Source organism: Aulostomus chinensis, chromosome 6 (genome assembly GCF_037954235.1).
Source record: "Aulostomus chinensis isolate RoL2024-O1b breed Wild chromosome 6, RoL_Achi_v1.0, whole genome shotgun sequence".
NCBI lineage: Eukaryota > Metazoa > Chordata > Actinopteri > Syngnathiformes > Aulostomidae > Aulostomus > Aulostomus chinensis.
Window position 1 is genome coordinate 17576277 of NC_141325.1, and position 23125 is coordinate 17599401.

The 23125-nt window shown below is 41.1% G+C and overlaps 1 protein-coding gene and 1 long non-coding RNA gene across 3 annotated transcripts in view; one reads left to right on the forward strand and one right to left on the reverse strand.

Annotated features, from left to right (window-relative positions):
• The window catches only part of adamts3 (ADAM metallopeptidase with thrombospondin type 1 motif, 3), a 148423-nt gene that overhangs the window by 89016 nt on the left and 36282 nt on the right, over positions 1 to 23125 (reverse strand). The window lies entirely within an intron of this gene.
• The window catches only part of LOC147260332 (uncharacterized), a 33700-nt gene continuing 13184 nt past the window's right edge, over positions 2610 to 23125 (forward strand). Inside the window, exons 1-3 of the long non-coding RNA XR_015116564.1 lie at positions 2610 to 2639; positions 6320 to 6431; positions 17825 to 17934. This is a non-coding gene — a long non-coding RNA (uncharacterized LOC147260332). The remainder of the gene's footprint in view (positions 2640 to 6319; positions 6432 to 17824; positions 17935 to 23125) is intronic.

Below are 23125 nucleotides of genomic sequence, written 5' to 3' on the forward strand. Positions count from 1 at the left end.
AGGGCCAAAATTGTCTCAAAAAATGGGCTGCAAATGCCCTGATGCCTTAAAAATAACAACCAGTTTTGTCACCAGAAAAACGGCTGTACATTTTTGAATTTCTTTCTAAAAAGATCTGCTTTTTACCACAACAAAGATGTCTAAAACATCTTGCTGCTGGCTCATTACTCAAGATCATATGGATTATACAGTACACACATGACAGATACAAGTAGGCATAAATCTGAAGAGTGAATGAACAGCCCATCCACATACTTGAGTTTCCTCCCACCATCAGAACAAACGCATAATATGCTAATACTCCTGTCACTGCTTGAGACCGAGGCTCTGGGAGATCTAGAACAGGTCCTCAGGGAATGATCAGTGACTGTTCACTGATGGGTTAAATGTAGATGATTCATTTTTGCAAAGGCTTTTATACATTCTGAAATGTTTCACAAAGCACACAATGTTTTGTTTTTTTTTTCTTTTTATGCACTGCTTAGTGAGCCTTTGAAAATAAATCATGTTGGAAATCCCCTTGCAGGTTGTGTTTGTATCAGGTATTCCTACTGTTGCATGGACACAAATCTGTTTTGAAATTTAAGTCACATTATGGGGATGCAGCCGTCTTTGGAGTTCCTGTGATGTCGATCTTTTCATTTAATGGCTGGTTGGACGGACAGGGTTTGGCAAGTATAATTGATGTACAGTATACAGTTTGTACAGTACAAGTATTCTCGAAATGAATGTAAGCAAATCCAGTCCTCTGAAGTGATGGAGGCATGATGATGAGGTGTGATGAGATCCTATGGTCTTTATGCATCTTATTCAGACCAAAAAAAAATCATCATCCTAACCCTCAAAACTGAATATAACCTCACAGGGAGGGAGGCCATCATCCAATTGGTAATGTCTGCAAACAAGATACCGCTGTCCTTGAACTAAAAATTGGGTTCATGTTGGTCCACACGGCCCATTTACAAACAAACCCAAGTTCATAAACAGGGGTCACATGGACTCACAAGTAGCTTGTGTATGAAAAGTGTTTTGGTAACCCCTCACCCTGCTGGGAAAAAAATATTTAGCAAATTTTTATCTGCATGTGGACTTAAAAAAACTAAAGGCCACATGAAGAATCATTACTATTCATCCTCCTGTGTTTTCAATGTACAAGGACAATTTCATTTGTTGCTTTTGAATTCAGCTATTTGGTAGCACAAGGAGTGTAACAAAAAACAACAAGAAAGCATGATGATTCTAAGTCAGAGGGTAATTATGATAACTGACTGATCTAAATTTTGACCAAAGTATTCACGATATTGAATTTTGTCTAAGCATCACATAAACATCACAGAACCACCCACAAAGTGAGCTGTCTGTGGAAAACGAGCCACTGTTAGCATCAGTATAGCTGTCTGCACCTGAGGGGAGGTTGAGCAGCTGAATACATGAAAAAAGTGAACTTGGACTGAATATGTAAATTATTTACAAAAAAGTTTATGTTTCATCTACATTGATTGAAAATACTGCACTGGAAATCTCAAGCCATAAATAAAAGCACAGGTCATTTTTCCTTTTTTCCAGGGATGCTTAGTGCCGCAGACAGGGCCAGTGATTGAGTGGAGAGGGAGCTAAAATAAATAGGAAGAAATGGCTGCCACCTCAGCCATGGCCCAGCTCCGACAGTGTTGGGATTGTGGAGCACATTCCTCCTCTCCGCCACTCCCGTCATGACACAGGCATTCTTGTGCAGCAAGCCAGAGCCCCCCTCCCCCCTCTGAGTAAACAGGCTTTCTGTGGTCCCTACTTCAAACGCACAGGACTTTCCCTCAGCAGCGCTCCTTAAGACCACTAGTGTGCTTCAGTCAGTGGTGAGCCCCCCTCCCTCTGCCTCGCCCCACCGAGGTCCACGGCCCAGTCCCGGGAGAGCCCAAACCGTGCAGCAGCCATAGCAGCGGCAGGCTGGGCGATGGGAGAGGCCCCCATCAAGTGCCTGCCCACACGTGGCAACAAGCAGCAAGGTGGCGACGAGGCCAGCCAGATCCGCCGCAATCTAAAAATGGGAGCAAGGTAGGCGACAGGCAACTTGCCATTAGCGTAGAGTGGAAATCTACAGTGTCTCCTGTGATTCCATTAATATCAATGCTGTTCACAGACTTGCTCCATCAATGAAAAATTGCATTTTTGTTTAGATTCAGATGCTTGAACATACAGTGCAATATTTCTCCTCTGATCATCTAAATGTAAGTGGCACAATGAGTATCCAGGACGGTAGAGTATTACATTACAGTGATTTAGCATTAAAATATGTGCTGTAATCCTTTTTATCTCCTCATGCTGTTGTGAGACTGCAGGATTGGCCTATATACAGTAATTGTGTATGAGATAATTTAAAAATGCATTTTGCATACATGTAGATCATAAGATGAAAATCAAATGTTTTGTGCCAAAGTAGAAAAACAAAGTGGGACAAATAAAGGGCTGGGTTTGTTTTGCTACATCACTTCAGAATTGTGTCACTGACCATTACAAGGAGCTTCGAAGTTCACGTTGTTTACATTACCACTTCATGTCAATGGCGTCTCGTTTTAGGAGGAAGTGAACTTGATGAGCTGATGCTGCCCTCACAGGAGAGGAATTCCTAAAGGTTACGAGAGGTGAGGATGGTGTCAAGCATCATCACTCTGTTGTGAACTTTGCATGTGTGCTATGTTATGAACAGGTGCATGTTACATAAATACACCCAAGGACGGATTGTAGGGCGCCATGTTGGTGCAGGTTTTTCATGTGGCCCCTTGCTTGGTTGGGCATGTGCAGACATAATTGGCTGTGTCAGTGCATGGGCTGGATAAGGGTATGGGTCCAGTTGCTGCACTAGAGCATCCACTGGTCACTGGGGGCTGGGGGGGGGGGGGGCTGCAGCAATCACAGGATCATCATCTTTCACGATGTGCAAACTCTTCAATGTCAGAGGAAGCATGTGGTGGTCCATGGCGCTCCTCAGATTGGCAAAGGGGGTGGGGCAATGACCAGGAAAGCTTGGTGAATTGGCAATATACAATTTGGGAGAAAATGGGAGAGAGGCAGAAGAACAGAATAAGGATAGATTTTGTCTTACCAGACAAACCACAGAGGCTGTCAGGGATAAATGCAACTGTACTGTTACAAATAAAACTGTGATGACAGACAGTTTGATACTCCTGTCTGATTGTGTGCCTGAGTGAACATGTCTTCTACTGATAATAATATGAAAAGTTTATCACTAGACTAGATGCACACCCAGTCATTATCTGTGGACATCCTCATCCTTCTTCTCCCACAAGTCATTTCTATGTTCCCAAATTCAGATCATCCTCTAGAAAGGGGGGCACTGACCATAGCTTAATCTAGAAGACGTGGCATGGCATTATCGGATCTGGATCCAGTTCTAGATGAATTCCAAAATATAATATATTGTTCCCCTTGTTCTATTGTCCTACCACATTGATCACAATCGATTCAGAACCTTTTGTTATCCTGCTGGCAGACTAGACAAAGAAAGAAAGATAAAAACATTACCTCCACAATGTTGAATAGAGTAACTGATGACAGACAGCTTCTTCCCCTGCAAGCAAAAGACAGTAGTGCAGTTTTACAGATGACTACTGTCCTTCTGTCTTCTTGTTGTTTGTTTTTTTGGACCTATGCAATTGACGAGGAAGTTGTGTGGATAGAATCTCAATGTGGACACAGGAGATACATATCATTGCAAAGAAAAGACCCATGAGGCAAACTGTGATTTTGGGATAAATAAACGAAATATGTTTGATCTAACCAGTCAGGTCACCTAATCAGGTGACATCGTCCCTCGACCACATCTGTTCAGAATCTGCACTACCAAAGGTCTTTGGTCAAAGCAACGAGACAGCTCATGAAACATGGATTTTACAGAATTTCTTGTGATTAAATGTGGAATAAGTGTATCATAGACATTGCAGACAGGAAACATATGCTTCAAAGAGACAGTGGATAGGATGTATGAGTTAACAAGTGTCTGCAGTATGTCCCAAGGTTTAATATCTAGAACTATCCTTGAAAAAAAGGCATAAAAATATGTGCTCCCCATATGTATAACAAGAGCAGACGAGGTCTGACGTTATTCCAATCGTAAAATAAAAATTGTCCAGAACTATTTTCAAAAAGATTCAAGTGAAATGATGGATAAAATTATGTTATTCAAACTTAACTCCACTGGGAAGAATCTAATTAGCACCAGCAGAGAACATTTATGTCTGCCTGGTCAGCAGGAACACTCGGACGCTGTAGTTCCCTTGATTTAACAACTTTAACAGCATGAGGCAGCAACCCTGGTGTCAATGAGTTTTCCTCTCTTGTAGCTGCTGACTGCATACTTCTTTATATGAAACACCAAATGGGCTTATTCATATTCTTTATGAGTCTATCCTAAGAAAGCAAGGTATGATGACTGCTAGTAAAGCCACAAATTTTACTTGGTTGACATGTAATTCTATAAAATCCACTCATTTTTTTTTCAAAATTCTGTTACGGCATAATGTCTTTCTCCTTAGAATTGGACACCTGTTTTTCAGAGGTGCGAGTGAGGACAATATCCTGAGACCAAGTCCCCTTATTCAGTCCATGCACAAAACTGCAAATTGCTTGTAAATTTGAACAGAATACAAAATCAACACGAGTTCTGCCTTTATTATGTTGGCAGCACAGAGGCAGTGTAGTGATACATCTCTGCTGCACACCTCCTGAGGACGTTCCAGGATTTCTAAACATTCACTTCAAAATGTGTAAAGATGCATATCATAATCGCTTTGTGATGCAATCTCACAAGCAAGTTTCAGCAAAAAATTGATGGGAAGACAGTACACTTTGTATACACCACCTATGACGAAAAAAATTCAACACTTTCATATACCAAATCACATCTCACCCCACTTGGTACCAACAAGCACTTCAGTAGTATGATTTCAGAATTTTTTTTAATTAAATCTAGACAACAGCCAGACCTTGTATACCTCTGCTGAGGCAAACCTCTGGCCCTCAACAATTTGGTGTTCAGGTCATAATGAATTCTGCAAGAGGAGATGAGCGAGCTCCCGTACTCCCCATGCATGTCCAAGTGCGTAGCTGTTCTGTAGAGCGAGAGGGTGATGAGACATGCAGATATTTAAAGTTTGGATGAAGGAGCAGACTAATGTCTGATCTTTGGTGTGCATGTCACTTCCTGAACACACTGGGTGATACTACACACACTATACATTTTGTGCGTGTGCATTACATGAGGACGACAGTGGAATTATGAAGTAAATCAAATTATGTTTGTTACATCAGGCTTACTTCCTGTTACCAATCGGTGGAACTTTGACTGACTTAACTCCAGTTTGTAGATAGGTCTGTAGGTTGCAGGCTGGGAGAGATAGGAGTGTAAGCCCTGAGAGCAGCAGACAGATGCCTCACTACACACAGTTTGCACCCCACAGACATACACCCCAGCTATATTGCTTCATTAATCAAACTTTCATCTTGTGAAACGTCAGCTTGAGCCATGACATATATCTACCATTACTACAGTTCCGTGTTCTATAGTGAAATTGGCCACCTCAACATGGTGAGGAGTATTGCCACCTGGTGGCACAATGACTAATCTGCCCCAAATTTTCTTCCTGGGAAAAGGAGACAATAAAGCCTATTTTTTGCGGAAAACTGAACACCTAACAACTTTTACAACTGTACCCAGTGCTTTTGCCTCAGTTGTGTTGGTATTGGTTATGGGGTGTGGTGCTGGCATGTGCATAGAAGGAGGGTGTAAGACAAATCTTTACACTGCCTGTTCTCCTGCTCAGGTCATCAAATAATAAGCTTTGTTAGACAACCTCAGCGTGATACTGTACCTACCCAAGACACAATGTGACACGTGTGTAAGACGCAGCATCCAACTGTGTCGCCCTTTGTATTCTTCAAAGTGTCCATAATTGGATGAATGAAGGTGCTCATTTACCACCTGGTACACCACAGGTGTTCCATCTTGGGCAACTGTATCAGCTGGTAATGCACCTTCATACATGTGTACATTAAGGAAAATACTGACATGATCTTCCAGTGGTCTGGGAGGTCTATTAAACTATACTTGTTGCATCACGGTGTGCCCACTGATTCAAACTGGACTATACCACATGGCTGTGCTTGATTTAGTGCTCGCAGTTTACTTCTTGTCATGTAAGGGAATTTTTAACTCCCGAGGGCACATAAAACCTTGGATAATTACACTTGAATTTATGACTAAGGCAATATTATTTTAACCTTTGTCTTCCCCCTGCCTCCGTAGTGTTGAAAATGAGCAGGGACAGCAGCCACAACGACAGCCTAATTACCAGCAGCCCACCGCAACAGGAGAAAAGATGCTGGCCAAAGCATTTCACATGGTAGACACCATGCAGGTTTGTGGTTCTGAGTAGAAGTGTGGTGGAGATTTTAAGAGGTGTGTGTGTGTGTGTGTGTGTGTATATCTACATGCACTCTCCACAGCCCACCCGAGCTTCTGAAACGCTGTTAACAGGCACACGGGGAGTTTTAATCTTAAAATTGAAGCCAACACTGCTGTTCCCACTGGGTCCTGTATTAGAGCATTACTAATGACTTGGCTGCTTCACCAAAAGAAATAAACTCAAAGTCTTTTCAAGGGAAAATATTGCCATTAACACAGTAATTACACCTATAAAACAGTGGTTCCCAAACTCCTTAAGAGGGGCACCCAAGATCACAGGCCGTGCACGAGGCTAACAGAAGTCTGAATATAAAAGATAGGATTACGTTGCAGCTGTAGTCTACTGTAACATGTAACAGGCTTGTACAGCACTATGAGGAACATGTGTTTGAAAACATAACCTTTAATATCTCACTTAAATGTACGGAAAATCTTTGTAACAAAAACAGAGCTACAAGTAGAGGTAACATTGCACTTATCTCTGTGAAAGGTTAATGACACACATGCTAATCCAGCTCTGTAGGCTATGCTAGCTACGAAACAAATGGATCTTATCTGTATTGTTTTTATCTCTTGATAAAACAAAAATTAAGGACCATAATAACATCATGCCCATGTCAGGCTAGCAGTGTGTTCCACAACCCAGTACGATATTGAAGTGAGTAGCCTCCAGATGCTTTTTTTTTCCCTTTTTTAAATTGTTTCAATCTAAATTAAAAATCATATTTCAATCCAAAGCAGGGAGATAAAATGGGCATGTGAACATCCACGTCACAATCTCATTACCAAGTCAACAATGACACATCAGATTATTTTCCTCAGAATGCTTCAGACTGTTGTTACTATGCTACTATTTCAGCCTGATCAATGGGTTAATTACATTTCACTACCTCATTAAAGTTTGATTTAACCACCTGCTGCTTTGTTATACCGCTATCACAACAACATTTGTATGTATGACAGTTTGGTTGCTGACTGAGAATATATCAGTGGGAGTCAATGGTCATTCCGCAAACATTACAAACACAAAATACAACTGCAACTACACCAAGGTGGTATTTGACAATTCACCGACACTTTAGGAGTACAGAAAGATGCTAATGGCCACGCCGATATTCAAAATCAAGTATTCATTGTTTCTGATTCTAGGATATGACCAGCATGCATCTCTTGGCTTTCTCAAGCCATGTAACACTAAGGCACTTTGGCATTTGTTGCTATGACACGTAGCAGACTTTCAATCCCAATGTAAACCCCTATGGCAATGAGTGATGCGCCTTCAAAGCAAGCAATTATGGATCAGTGCAGATCTTAAAGCGTGAAGACAAGGCCAAATCCATTTATCATACCAGTCCAGGTCTTATAGATTTCTTTATCTTTAAAATTGCATGTCCGAGTTTTCATCAGCAAATTTATTATCATCAATCACTGTTTTTAAGACATTGTAGAAACCAAGGAACAAACAAAGGCTGAAACATCCTTTGTCCAACAGCCAAGAAAATGGTACAGTGACGTTTCTGTATCTAAGGTTAATTTCTGTATTTTATCAGTTGGTATGAGGAGGAAGAGAGGGGACGTTTACCACTTGGCCTTTACATTGGGTTGTTTGTTATCTAAGAGAAAGAAACTCAGAAAAAATAAAATAAAACGGATGCAGGTCACCAAAGTATATTGAACTCACTGAAAGGAAATACAGCGAGCTTTTCTTCCAAAAAGGCAGTTCGCACCCTAGCATGAATGAAGTCTAAGTTTTGCTGCAAGTTGTAACCGACCGACCCCAACAAGGCCTACCGTTGTCTTATTCAGTCCTCGCTCACTCTCTCTCCCTCAGCTCCCACACCAAAACACTCCACACAAGTTTGACATTCTGCTACCCAACAGCAACAAAAGATAAGCACTTTTACAGAGACTCGGCATTGACAAGGAACAAAATCTTGCAGAATCAGTGCAATAATCTATATACGTTAGAATGTATAGGAGGTTTACATAGTCTAGTGTAAACACTAGCGTCTGTGGAAGCCTACTAAAGATTCTTGAGGACTCATCATTTTACACATTTGTTCAATAATGAACACCACCAATTATGATTCTATGGAAGCTCTTACCTTTCTTTTGATGTGTAATTTGTTAATAATCTTGCCACAAAATATTCTTGGGGTCTTTGAAAGACGAGGCAAAATGTTGAAAAATGCTAGCAGTTGCTCGAAACTTTTTTTTTTTAATGTTTATGGGGTAAAAGTCAACAAAGATAAATATCTGCAGCCCAACAGCATCTGAGGTTATTGAGCAGGCTGTAATTCAGATGCAAATATGATAGCTATTTTTTTACATATGTCCATCCCCAGACCTGGCTTTACCATCCAGGTCTGATCTTTTTTGACCCTCTACCTTTGCTGCCACCTGTCTAATGGCACATCTAAGCTCAAGGGTTCCTCCTGTAGCTTGAGGACTCACTGTATAGAGAGGCATCTGTATTGCTCCTTTGGGCACTTCCTTCCATCTGTAAAGTCTCCACTGATGTCCTCTTGAAGCAGGCTCAGTCTGCCTGAGACCAGTTTGCCATAGGAGACCCTACCAGGAGTACCAGACTCCAACAGCCCCAACTCCCAGGGTCACTAGGGCACACAAACCTCTATACCAAGGTAAGGTGATAGTTCCCTGGAGAGACTATCTATTCTAACTATTGAGTTAACTAATCATTTATAACTAAATAGATAGAGCTAAACTCTTCTTTTGTTGAGCATTTCCATTCTGAAATATATTTTTAGACAGATAAATGAGAAGGTGCACATGGCTCTTTAAGGGAAAGAGAGAAGATGACACCACGATTGGTTACACCTATGACTAATGTTTCAAACCAATTAGATTTATTTCTAATAAAAGAAAAAAAAGCCCATTCTAATCATCACCGAGCAGTACAACATATGATGAGAATTATGAATAGTGCTTGAACTTTATTAAAAGTAAATACAAAATGCATCAGGGCAGTATAAACTTGGTAAATGCAGCCATTCACAAACATGCCAGACACCAAGTCTAACAGATTACGTTCACTGAGCCGGACTAATTCTTTCATGTGCATGGTGAAATTTCCCGACATACAGTCAGTGTTATTGCAGTGCTCAGATTCTTACCTAATGTGAAGATATTCCAGGGAAGTGAGTGTTGCAACACTCAGGCACACACACACACACACACACACACACACACACACACACACACACACACACACACACAGATCATTGTCCCATAAACAACGACTGAAATTCAGTATCTTCTCTTTTTGTTTGGGACCAGTAAGAAACTGATGATGGGCATTCAAAGGAAACAGTGGATGTAAAATCAAGACAAGCAACAAGAATTGAAAGTATTTGGCTCTCACAGATTGGTTGACTGGATGGAAAGAAGAATGAGATGCTCTTGAGCCCCTTTTGGGCTGCCATATGAGTTTCAGAAAGCAACTGGATGATTCACAGCGAGTCTGGAGAGAACACATCCAAGGTTTAATTCGAAATATTGCTCAATCTTCCCAAGGTCTTTTCCATCCTCCAGATCCCTGGCTTGGACTAGAGACGCTAATTATCCCCAGGTTTCAAATGGAAAATACTCAGATGCATTCAGGGTTCATACTTCTGAAGACGTGAGACAATGTGGAAAATATCTTTTGAATCTGCTGGTTCGCCTTGCAAACAAGAAAGCAATGATACAAACAGCTTCATACTTGGCGAGAGCTTTTCTGATGAGGAGGAGGAGATCCACTCGGTTCACCGTGCACTGATCAGAAAAATCTGCCTTCAAAAAACTTCTCTGATTTATTATTTTCAGGCGTTGCACACAGTCTTGAGGGTGGAGTGAGTGTTCCCACTAACCTCTGATACTGCAGCGATTGCTTCCATTTACATCACATTGAAAGAGCCATCCTCAATGACACAAACACCTGATAACCTTTTTTGAATCGCTTGCTCTCTCACAGAGCACAGCACTCACAACCACACACTGTAATTTAAAACACATGCGTCCTCACGTCCCACCTATATAAATAAATAAACATGTCTCTAAAAGCAGGCACCTGCATAAGAAGTCAAATTACAACACAAGAAGCTCTTGAAAGGATTAATTTGCTGTTATCACAAGACGTCACAGCATGCAGGTTTCATTAATAAAGCCAAGCACAGCAGACTGAGTAGCAAACTAACTCACAATCTCTATTTTCTGGCGGAGGGTAGACTTATGCAGAAACTATGAGGACTTAAGATAAAATACATCAGATGTCAGAGTTATTTCATTTTAATCGTCCACATTTTCTAGGCAAAGGTATCAGACAGGGGAAAAATAAGCTGGGGGATCTTCTGGCCAAGGATGGTGCAATACAGTTAAAGGAATCTAAGTTCAACAGGGTCCCAAATGAACCATAACAAACAACAGACGTGCATATGGTTGTATTTTGAGAGATTTGGCTAAGACTTTCTGTTAATTTATCACAGTGGCTACTTGCAGAACTGCTACACAAAATCCCATTAAGTCCAAACATATAGTTTCCTTACCAGGTGTGAGGTTGGATGATTTTGAGAAATATATAATTGTGATTAGTTTCACTGATACTGCATAAAGACATTTTTCTTTTGTCATCATTCACATATTTATATACATTATACATATCCTAGACTCCCTTGTCTGTCTGCCACTCATTGTTTACAGTCCATATCACAATTTGAGACTTTTGTATGGAGCTGAAATCCAATGAATACCAGCGGACTGTATCAAAAGTAGCCAACTTACACTCAGTTAACAGTTCTAAATCACTGAAACTGCTTTATTATCAGACTACATCAATTTTACCTACCTCATATTTTGGCAAATGTACTCTGTCTCTTTAGTGCTCCACACTGTTTACATGGCTGCAACAGAGGCCTGCTCAAACATGTTTGGTCCAAAGGAAAGGAAATCAGAAGATTCCCCTGTCCTGATATTTTCACCCTTGCCACTGATTCTTTATTTACATACAGGAGCTCTTCATTAAAACATATAACTGATCTTTGTAAAGTATAATGAATTCAAATTCATTTGTGTGAAAGATTTAAGGACCCACAAACAGTCCTCAAATTTAAGACTGATCTCACCGCGTGATTGTTGATCTGAATCCAGAACAGCTGTATTTTTGTTAAAGTGCAGTTGCTAACTACAAGCTTTCCACTGATTGAATGACTAGCATTCATTAAGGGTTTTGTTGTTTCTTCATTCCTGCCATGATTTCTGTGCTTAGAATACAAAACTAGTTTCTCATTCCTGAAAGCATCACCCCAAGCCGGTGGAAGAGTCATGTCCCAGTCAGCTAGAACTACATCATACAGGAACAGACGTGGGGCAGAGGGAGGAATGAAATTTATCTTTCTGCTTATCATAAGTCACTATATAATTCAAAATGATGCTGAAGTGATAGTTTTTTTTGTCAAAGCACCAAAGAATAATGAATATGTGGCTTGAGTTTCTAGCTACCACCGCTACTACAACATGTCTCCTGCCATGTTTAACCACGGAAATCCATTAAAGGCAGCCACAAAGAGGCAATTCAAGAGAAGTTTCCTGCAGGAAAAGTGACAGTTTATCACACTCTCAGGAACGTAACCGCTGACCGTCACAAGTTCATTTAACCTCTTGGCTGGCATCCCCATCCAGTCATCCTCAATGGATGTGAGTCACCTCATCTTACTCAAAAGCACCATCTTCTACAACTAAATGCAGTGATTCTCTCTGCGGTCAAGCCAGTTGGTAGACTTCACAGCCATTCACAACCTCGGTCTGCGTCACAAGAAAAAGACCATTCATCCTTTACAGTATGCTCGGTATGATGAAGAAATCAATAATGGAAAGTGTTCTCCTGGAAATAAGAGGAATGCTTAGGCTGGGCAGGACAAAAAGATTTTGTTTATTGTTTCACAGCAGTATCTGGAAGAGGGGGAAAAAGGGCCAGGCGGTGCACCCTCAACCCCCACACAAAAGCACAGGGAAAAAGCCAAGCGTACACACACACACGCACACACACACACACGCACACACACACACACACACACACACACACACACAGACACCTTGCAAAAACCTTTTCATCCAGTTGAAGGTTGCTAAGCACACATGCCCGCATTTAGAAGCACCTTGCAAAGCATTGCATACACTCACGGCGCAGCCTAGGTTATTCGTTTCTCTCTTCCCAGGCTTGGCACAATACAAGGGAATCTAGCTTTGATATATGAAGTAATTACCTGACCAAACCACCTGGCAGCTGCGAGGAAAGTGAATGCATACATTTCTCCCCAGCATGTGCTATAATAAGGCAAACAGGAAAGCTTTAACAGTATTAAACAGTATACAGATTTGTCTCTATTTCCACTGCATACATGAGCTTGCTGCAGAAACACTGATTATCTTAATGAGCAGCTTGGCCCAACCTTTTCCTCTATTACCAATATCATGAATGAGACTTCAGTTGACTCACAGCCCTTCCCCTTCTTGCAGGATGACATACTCGTCTGTTTAGCTATTTTCGTCTCTTCAAATCTTGAATGTTTTTCATTCCTGTCAGCTCACTGAATTCCTCTGCACTTGGCCCCCACACTGTTCAACATATCTGTGTGACAAATATAAATCCCCACTTCCCAGTATCGTCCCTTTCTCTCTCTTGTTTCTTTCTCCGTGTCTCTCTCAGAGACTTGATTATTTTTCCGAGCTCCACCAGATTGTCGATACGACCTCACACTCTATTTTCATTTCCATATGAAAATGAAGTCTAATATCAAGTAGAGAATAAAATCCCCCAACTGGGCGTGGGGCCAAATAACAGGATATCAGATGTCAAGAGGCACAATGAGAAGCCGGACATTTGTTCTAACTGTAATTCTGATTTCCAGCTCTCAGCATGACAGCGAGTGCATGTCAGGTTGTGAGATATTGAAAAATTCTCACATAAATGATTGCACTTGAGTGCTGTGTGTGGGCCCATGCACAGCCTCTGCTCACGTGCAACAACCTGACTGACAGCTGTGCTACATGAAGTATTGGGAATATGTCCATCAGTAGAGCTGAAATAATTATGTTTATCAATTACGATGGAAAACAAATGACCAGCAATATTAATACGTGGTCGATGTAATTGAGTCATTTCATAAGAAACAACGTGTCCGCTGGTTCCAGGATCTCCGAAATCTTTTGAGTCTTCTCCGTCTTCTCATTGTGATCCGAAATCTTAGAACTCAGAAACCTTTTACGATGATAATGACACAAAACTAGAATTACTGAATCTGCACGGTGTGCCTTTTACTTTTTGACCTTGACCTTTGACTGTTAAAATCTTTTCAATCCATCCTTGAGTTCCAGTGAACATTTGAATCAATTCATTAAAGGCATAAAAGAGATACTGCATTAGAATGAACATGGATGTACAAAAAACACAACCCCTTTAAACTTTGGACATTGTATTGCCTCAACAGTTGTCACAAAACTTGTTGATGGCATCGAAATGAAATGAAACCCGGGGATTGACAATTGTCACTTCCTTATTCTCTTGTTTATCTAAATCAGTCTCTAAAAATCAATCTAATAATGATCAGCCAGTGTTGAAAGCATTGATCTATTCACTCTCCAGCCACATTTTCTTGTGTTTGCACCAGAAACAGAGCACACTGACTAGGATAGGAATCTTTGGTTTTATCAAGGATGGCTGCAGTAAATTATTATTAAATTATGAACAAAATTGTGTAATGACATTTAATTTTGCAATCAGTGCAAATGCCCAAGCATTGCACTGCATGTGGTGCAAAACTATTACTGACGAAACACTTTCACACCTAAGCACATTTAGTGATTGTTCTGCTGATTTAGTCCTCCCACATGATAAGCAGATGGAGTCGTAACTTTCAATTTTCTTTTTTCTTGCCTCAGTTATTTGATCCTCATTAAAAAAAAGGAGGTGTGGAATTAAATATTGCCATGCTTCTTCCGGACATAACTTGTCTGTTGCAATGTTCAAGTGATTATTTTTTTAACCATTTTCTATACTGCTTATCAGTTTAGGGCTGCAGGGGGGGCTGGAGCCTATCCCAGCTGACATTGGACAAGAGACAGGGTTCACCCTGGACAGGTTGCATGCCCGTCGCAGGGCCAACACATACAGCCAAACAAACATTCACACTCACAGCCACACCTCTATTTAGAGTCACCGATTAACCTGACTTGCACGTTTTTGGACTGTGGGGGGAAGCCAGGGTACCCCGAGAGAACCCATACAGGCACAGGGAGAACATGCAGACTCCACACAGAAAAGCCCCGGGCTTGAACCTTCTTGCTGTGAAGGCGATGATAACCACTGGACCTTTTTGCTGCCCTGTACCATTATAATGTTTGTTTGTTTGTTTGTTTTTTTAAATTTATGCCGCTTATCTGTTGAGGGTCGTGGGGGAGGGGCTGGAGCCTATCCCAGCTGACATTGGGTGAGAGGAGGGGTTCACCCTGAAAGGGTCGCCAGTCCGTTGCAGGGCCATCAGGAGCAATTAGGGGCTCAGTATCTTGCTCAAGGATACTTCAACATGGTCACCAGGGGAAGAGAGGATCAAAGCAGCTACCCATCTGTTGCTAGATGCCACTCTACCTCTGAGCCATGCCAACCCCCACTAACGTGTTACTCCAGAAAACAGACACAACAAGGATTAGCCTTGATATTGTCAGGAATAAATTGCCAGGCAGAATATTTCTGAAAGAAGTCGACCATTCAAAAGTCAACAAGGGAAGTTAGCTACATGCTGTAAAACAAGCTCATCAAACAGACCAAACGAACCCATGTTTGAGCTTAATTGTCCAAAGTTAGTATGACCCTCTAGAAATAATGTTTTCTACCACTTGTCTAAGGGAAAAATATGTTGAAAACATGAAAAACGTAACTGATCTAATAACTGTTTTTTTTTAATACAAAATCAGTTCTTAATAAATGTCAACTGTAAGTATAAAATCATAAATATCAATATATGGGATGCTTGGCTATGATATGCAATGACTCTATGAAAGGCTGTAAACAAAAAAAAAATTAAAAACTTAATTTACGATTAACAACTGGGGTTCCGTCTTGACCTTTGGTCCAAGAGCTTCCTTAAGTCCACACTTCAACCTATAACACCTTAAAAAGGTGTTACAGTTGTCCATGTTTGAACGGATAGAAATATAACATTTTAAAGTTCTTAAAAATCTCTTCAATCAATAAAAGTGTGGATCTAGTGGAGCGCTATAAAGAAACACTGTTCTGGCAGATTATTCGCACCCTCACTTCCATGTGTAATCCTCATGCCTTCTCTTTGCTTTCTTTGGTATCTCATATCACAGAAATTTGTTTTGTGGGGAAACAGAAAATGTTCACAGCTGTTTTACTTTCAGGGGAGTCAGCAGAATCTTATTTCTACAAGCAGACTTGTTCAAACTGAAAAATTAAGCAAAACCATTAAGATATATTTATTCAGAGTCCCATTCCACAAGCCACAGGATAATCTTTTGTTATTGGTGAAGTTGCTGCAGTTACAATTCCCACAGTCAAGGTGACCTTAACGAAGGTTGAAGATAGCCATCTGCTGAAAAATCATGCTTTGAAATGGGCTGTGTGGCTAAAAGTACACGTACTAGTTGACATGTTTGTTTTTTTTCTCTTGTTTTCCTGGGAAATGTGTGGTTGGTTCTACAGCAAGTCAAACTGGAGCTAGTTGGCTTTTGGCTTCAATGTGAAACAAGTTCAATGCAGCTAGATTGTTCTGCTCCAAGCTCTCACACACATATGCTACAACCAGTCACATGACTACACCTTCGTTAATTGGTAAGCCCTGCCCACTCCCAGCCAGCCATTATGAAAAGAGGATACGTGCAATGACGAGCACTCGAGCTCAAACTAACAGTAACCCTTTACAATAACAGTATACTTTTAATGTTTAGTTCATGCTTTATTCTGTAGGAGTGCTGATTAAGCATGATTTAATCATTTAATAGTCAACCATGTATTAATGCATGTACTACAACCACCCTGATCCCACCCTCCTCCAGTCCATATTTGCTGTAACCTGTAAAGCTGACACATGAAAACATGAAAACTATAAGTAAATGCTAACTGGTGCGGTGTACTAGCCCCCCTTTCCTTCATCACATTCCTCAGGATGTCTGGAGTGAACCCCCTCATGACACTTAGTTCTGAAAGAGGAGCAGAACAACTTCCTCTTGACCTTTCTAATGATAATTAACCCTTACACGAACCAAGATCATCTACTTCCCGCTTTATCAAGGCGTCCAGTCATCGTCTCCTGTTCACCCTGACCAAGGAAGTCGTAGCTCCAATCAGGAGTGCCAGCCAAAGGGGGGTCTCTCACCTCTCTGCGACCTCTACCCCTGCAGGGTGTAATAAACATTTGCCATGCGGAAGAGACCCGCGGTTATGAACTGAGGATGCATTGTCTGATCGTGTGAAGATGCACCCTCTTTCATGGGATGTATGTGTGCTTAAACATTCCAGCATCCAATTGCTTACATCAATTAGAGTGTTCATGCGATTGAAGGGTTCTGTGTCACTGTTAAATGAAGTACAAGAGAAGAAATCTATCAACATCCATAGATGAAACCTGGACTCTGTGAATTAAGTGATGCCACCTTGTAACTGAAGTCTGTCACAGAATTCCTCACTTAACTTCAATGACACACACACACACACACACACAAATACACTCACATAGTCATATACATATACACACACTTATGTGTATAGATATGATAAGAATATTTCACTGTCTGTTGTTAAGTTCCTTGCTTTCACTGTCATTGTCATAACTCTGAGCAATCTTATTCTCTAGATGATCCATCTGTGTCATGCCTGATTGCTCTCTGTTTAACCAGTTTAATACGGTAATATCTGAGAAGTATTAGGGACAGCAAAGTGTGCTGATTGCCCAGCAGCCCCACACAGGTCAAAGGTCACTCCCCCCGAGGCAGACCAGTTTACTATACTATATACTACACCATCCATTGCATGGGTTCGCAGGTTCAGGGGCTCTCTTCTGCGCTTCTTGCCTTTTTGTGCGAGCTCCTACAGCGGCTGGTCTCTCTCCCCTTTTCTTTTCTATTCTACTTATCTTTTGTTTCTTTGTTCTTTAACTTTAGAAGGAACTTCTTGTCTTTCCTCACAACAACTTTTCCTTTAGCAAAGATTTTTTTGGTACATGGAGTTGAAAGTGCCTCTCATTTTTGAGTTTGTGAAGGCATTGTTCTGCATAGCATCTAAATTCTTGATTTTCTTTTCTCTATACTACTGACCTCCTCGCCTGAGACCAGATGGTAGCGCATCAACGCGCTTCCCTTCTTCATCCAGCGAATCTCAGCAGGAGCCATGGTCATTGAGGCAGAGGCTTTGGAAGCCATCCTCCCACCAGTTCATTGGAGAGGTATCGTACATTGATGGGAGCAACCCAGTTGAGAACGTAAGGCGGTCACATTGGTTTTTGCGCTGTCGCAATAACAAAGATCAGTGCTGCATCTGTTCAGGCCTCAATCTCTCTCACTGGAAAACTCTGCCTGACTCCATAGAGCTTGGACAGCCCTCCGTTCAGAAGCCTTCGTTTGTTTGTAGGTCACTGTCGTTCATCCTACACACCCTCTTTCCTGCTACCTTTACTGTCCACTTGAATCCACTTAAATCTAGGCTAGTTCATGTCCAATACTCCATACGTGCCTTAATTGCTTTGCTGGAACTGTTACATTGTCTTAAATCTTTTCTTAAGTGTATTGAAAATCCTCTTAAAATTCCAAGAAGTGTTCCAACTCGTTTATATATTTGTATGCAAGCCACTGATCCACAAAGAACTCACCGGTAAGCTACAACTTGAGACTGATTGTTTCTCGTTGGACCAAACTAAATTACGAGTGGTGCCCCGGGTACCAACTGTGTAAAACATCCTAAAGACACATCATTATCAGCAGCAGCTTATCGAGTCACTACACTGGACATATAATGAACTGTTAACTAACTATTAATTTATCATTAACTAACTGTTATATATCTGCCTATATTGTTAAGTTACCATTTCCTCCTGTAAAGAGGAATATATCTCACCGCCTTAAATAGCTGTGATTTCCCTACTTCAAAATCACAAAACCTCAATGCACAAAGTCCTGTCGGGTAAGAAATCTTTTTTCCAGTTCACTCCGGAACAAAATGTCTGGTCTGTAATGAGGCCTGAGATCAAGACCATCCAAACCACACGAGGCAACTGGAGCTTCCAGGAGTTCAAACTTAAAACACTGTTGAAAAATGAAATTAAAAAAACAACCATGAATTCATGCCAGTGGGCTTTTTCTGGAAAAATGACAGTAGCTGCTAACCACAATCCAGGAAGGCTGGATAAATAGGCCACAAGTGTGAGGGCTTATAAATGCACACCAGTCTACAACACCATTAGAGGATAGACTCGCTGACAGTGCCTCGATGAAAGTGACAGGTTGACACGTCAAAAGGTCAAAAGCAGTGGAGGGGAGCAATACGTTTTAACTGTGTCAAATCATCTGAACCCAAACAAATGAGGAAAAAAACAGATTCTATCTAGAATAGATATGAACAAAAAAGATTTTATCCGAGTAGCAATAATTTTCCTTCCTCTGTGGGAGGGAAACCTTGCTGCACGGATGCTGAGCCAGGCTCAACTGTCATGGCTTCCAAATATGAAGCCTTGCTATCACTCTCAATAGATGTAAAACCACATGGAGCATAGAAGCATAAAACTGAAATAGCACTAGAACCAGACATCATCATCATCATCACCATCATCATCATTATCATCACCATCATCATCATCATCATCATCATTATCATCACCATCATCATCACACACACACACACGCAAACAGTCAGGCAACTAGCAGACTGTAAGGAAATATTTACAAAGTTTGACAGCAGTATATTTTATTACATTTGCTGCCTGCCACTGTAAGTAGAGGGATACGTGGACTAAATTGAATTTACGAGTGTGCTTGTTTGCATTTTGTTGCAGTGCAACAGTGTGTCGTTTCTGGTCTATTTCAGTATGAGTATGAAGGTATATACAGTTTGTTACTGGGTTCCAAAAAAGTATCAAAGATTCCTTAGAGATGAATTCAGTCATCCAGGGGGAGTTCTCAATAGAACCGCTGCCTCTTTATATAAAAGGTTTGAGTACATTTTTGGATCCACCTGGATACCTCGATTTGGAGGAACAGTCAGACTGTAGAAAAACCCAGAACAACCAGAGTTGATTACACTGGGAATACTTGTAATCCCGGGGACTGAGTTAATCTGCTCACTCTGCAAACCAATAAACAGCAGAACAATGACGGATGGATGATCACTAGCGAGCACACGTTCTGCAGGCATCAACAGCAGACAGAGTCCTAAAATCCAAAAAAGAGTAATTGAACATCCAGTCCCCTTGTTTCAAAGTCCATAGATTTTTGAACAGACTTTCAGTTGAAATCCTGAATTAATTTCTATGAATATTCTAATGTTTTGTTTTACAGCATAAAATTTGTTAGTAAACACAGGACTTTAGAAATTCTTAAGTATTTGTGTCTAAAAACAACAGTTATTAATCGTGGCTAAATGAGACAAGATGAGTCTTTAACGGCAAAGGAACAAGTATGAGTCCAGTAGTGTTTTGTTTCTAAGCGTAATGTTAACTTGCTTCTAACAATTTAATTCACTCTTCGAAAATGACAAAATCATAAAAGCGGTGTTCATCTGCAAATATTTTAATAAACTCATGAACTTTGTCACAGGGTTTATTTTCAGCAATGATCAAAATCTATTGGCTTTATGTCAAGGGAACCCACGGTGCTGCTAATCTCAGTGTTGACCAACATTAACATGTCATCCTTAAGGCACTCTACAGGATATGTTCAAGGCAGCAAGTTTATGATGTAAGACAGCTGTCAAAAAGATGTATCCATAATTCAGTAATTGTATTTGTAATAGTAACAATTCATGTGTCAAAAGAAGTTGTTGCACACAAAACTCTGCTGTCATATACGTGAGTCTGTGACATCAGGTTCGGGTTAGGATTGTTTTTTATGAGTATGAATCTAAAAGCTGCGAGCGCAAAGTCTTGAGCATACAACTCAAATTTCTACAAGTATGAAGTCTTCACTGTGAGAAATGTGACTTAAAGTTACAAATAAGAGTCAGAAAAATGCTGAAATGACATCACTGAGGTCACAGTCACAGTCAGGTTGCAGGGGAAAAGTTTCACTGAAACAAAGACTGTGCCTTCACCAGCGAGATATTGAAATCAGGAAGTTCGTCAGTAGAGACAAACAAGCCTCTGCTATCAGTAGGTCTGCGTCTGGGCCCATTCAATATGGACTTCTTTTTCAGCGCAGTAAAACTGTGACTCATACAGAGAGCTATTCAATATCATTGACATTAAATGCTAAAGTATCAAAGGCTGCATCAGTATAGAAACACTGTAAACAGTGCCGCCTTGTCTATGCTAGGATCAATACTGAAGGTCACATCTGTATGAGTGTTTTTATCTGATCCTTTCAGATGTGAAAGTCACTGAATTCCTTTGAGTGAAATACATTAAATGCCATGGCAGATTCTTTCATGGAGATTAAAGGTGAATTATGGGTTTTTAGAGATTAGACACACAGATTAAGTGTTATATTCCATTGACAGATTGTCAGGAAAGCACCCTTCAAGACTTTAACATCACACCTGGATATCAACACCTACAGAGTAGTTCCTTCAAGGCAAGACATGTCTTGCTCAGAGGCATCCCAGCAGCACTTCTTAGGAGAGGGAATTTATTCCTCACCTACTGCAAACTGTCTGGAAAATCAACCTGAGAGTCCTTTAGGCATCGGGCATGCCTGAGACGCTAGTGCTTCAATGTATGAAATCCAATCAACACCAAAATATCACTAGGGAGGAGCATGGCCAAGAATCAAACTGTGATGGCTTGGATGCACAGTGTACATAATCTTCCAGGATAGTGGGAAAATCAATGTTAACCCTTTATAAATTAACAAAGAGAGGTGAAATAGTTTTTACACATTCGCTGGTTTACCTATTGAAAAATCCAATGTTAAAGAATCCTGTTAAAAATGAAGGCTGTTGTGATGTTTATTGTCACGTACTACTGATCTGTGGCCATTATATACAATACTCTGCACAGTGAGTACCAAACAAATGTGCAAAACAAGAAATCCATCCATCCATTGTCTACCGCTTATCCTATTAAGGGTCGGGGGGGGGGGGGCAGCTGGAGTCTATTCCAGCAGCCTTCAGGTGAGAGGCGGGCTTCACCCTGGATGGGTCACCAGTCCATCGCAGAGCCAACACATAGAGACAGACAACCATTCACACTCACAGCCACACCTACAGGATAACACAATAAGCGAAAGAACATGGAAGATGTTAAACATGAGCTAAACCTAAGCATGACGGGCAGCAGCGATAAAACTCTGTAACCAATATCAGACTGTGATCTGAACACTCAATGCACCTTCCCATGACAACAGGCAACAACCAGAGGCAGAAGATATGGTTGTATGTGCTTGTGTGTGTGTGTGTGTGTGTGTGTGTGTGTGTGTGTGTGTGTGTTTAATTGACATTTAATAACAGTAACCACGTTTGCAATAAGCTATAAACACTAGCAGCCCCCTCACTGATTTGATTGACAGGTTGACTAGCTGATAGAGCAGAGGGACGGGTCTAATTAAGTCCACAAGTTATACAGTGAAACCTGAGCCTCAAGCAACTCAGCTGAATCAGCTTTTGACTCATAAACCAGGTGGCAGAGACAACTTGACTGGAGTGAGGAATCATTATCTGAAGCCCCAGTGTCCAACATGATCATTAGTGGGAATTTAAACACTGGCCATGAACCCATACAGAACGGGGCATTAACTACAGTACTCAGGCAAGTGTTTGTTTATGTGTTAGGGTGAGGGGTAATGATGCGTTGGGGGAGCAGGGTCATCTCGGATGTCATTCATCGCCACGAAACAGCTGAAGTATTGGAGCATCAGAAGGCCTCAATTACAAAGCAACACAGACAGAGAGATGGAGGGAATCAGACCTGTGACACTGATGGGGCAAGAGGACGACAGACCAGCAGTGGTGGAGATCCAGTAATTATCTCAATAAGGGAGCAATTTCAAAAAATGAGTCACATGGTGAGAAGACCAGGAAGCGACCAGTGTCACGGTAAATGCCAGTAAAATACTCTGCAGTTGTTGTTACAGTTTAAATTCACTTATCAAAGCCTTTTTCAATTACCATGCTTTGACAGCTCATGGGAATGGAGGATTTTACCTCCTGTCGAGTAGTAATGGCTGAAGAGAGTTGTCCCAGGTTGATGTCTTAAGCCTGAGTGACACTCTAATAGTCCTTTGCACCACATGGTTCATCCATCCATCCATCACCAACCACTTATCCTGTTTAGGGTCGAGGGGGACTAGAGTCTTTCCCAGCTGTTGTTGGGCAGGAAGTAGGATACACCCTGGACAGGTTGTTAGTCAACCACATGCTACAGTCCTGGTAAATATACTGGGTTGGGACTCCCAGCATCATTCCAGCAGTGCATGTTTCTTTTGCAAACAGAA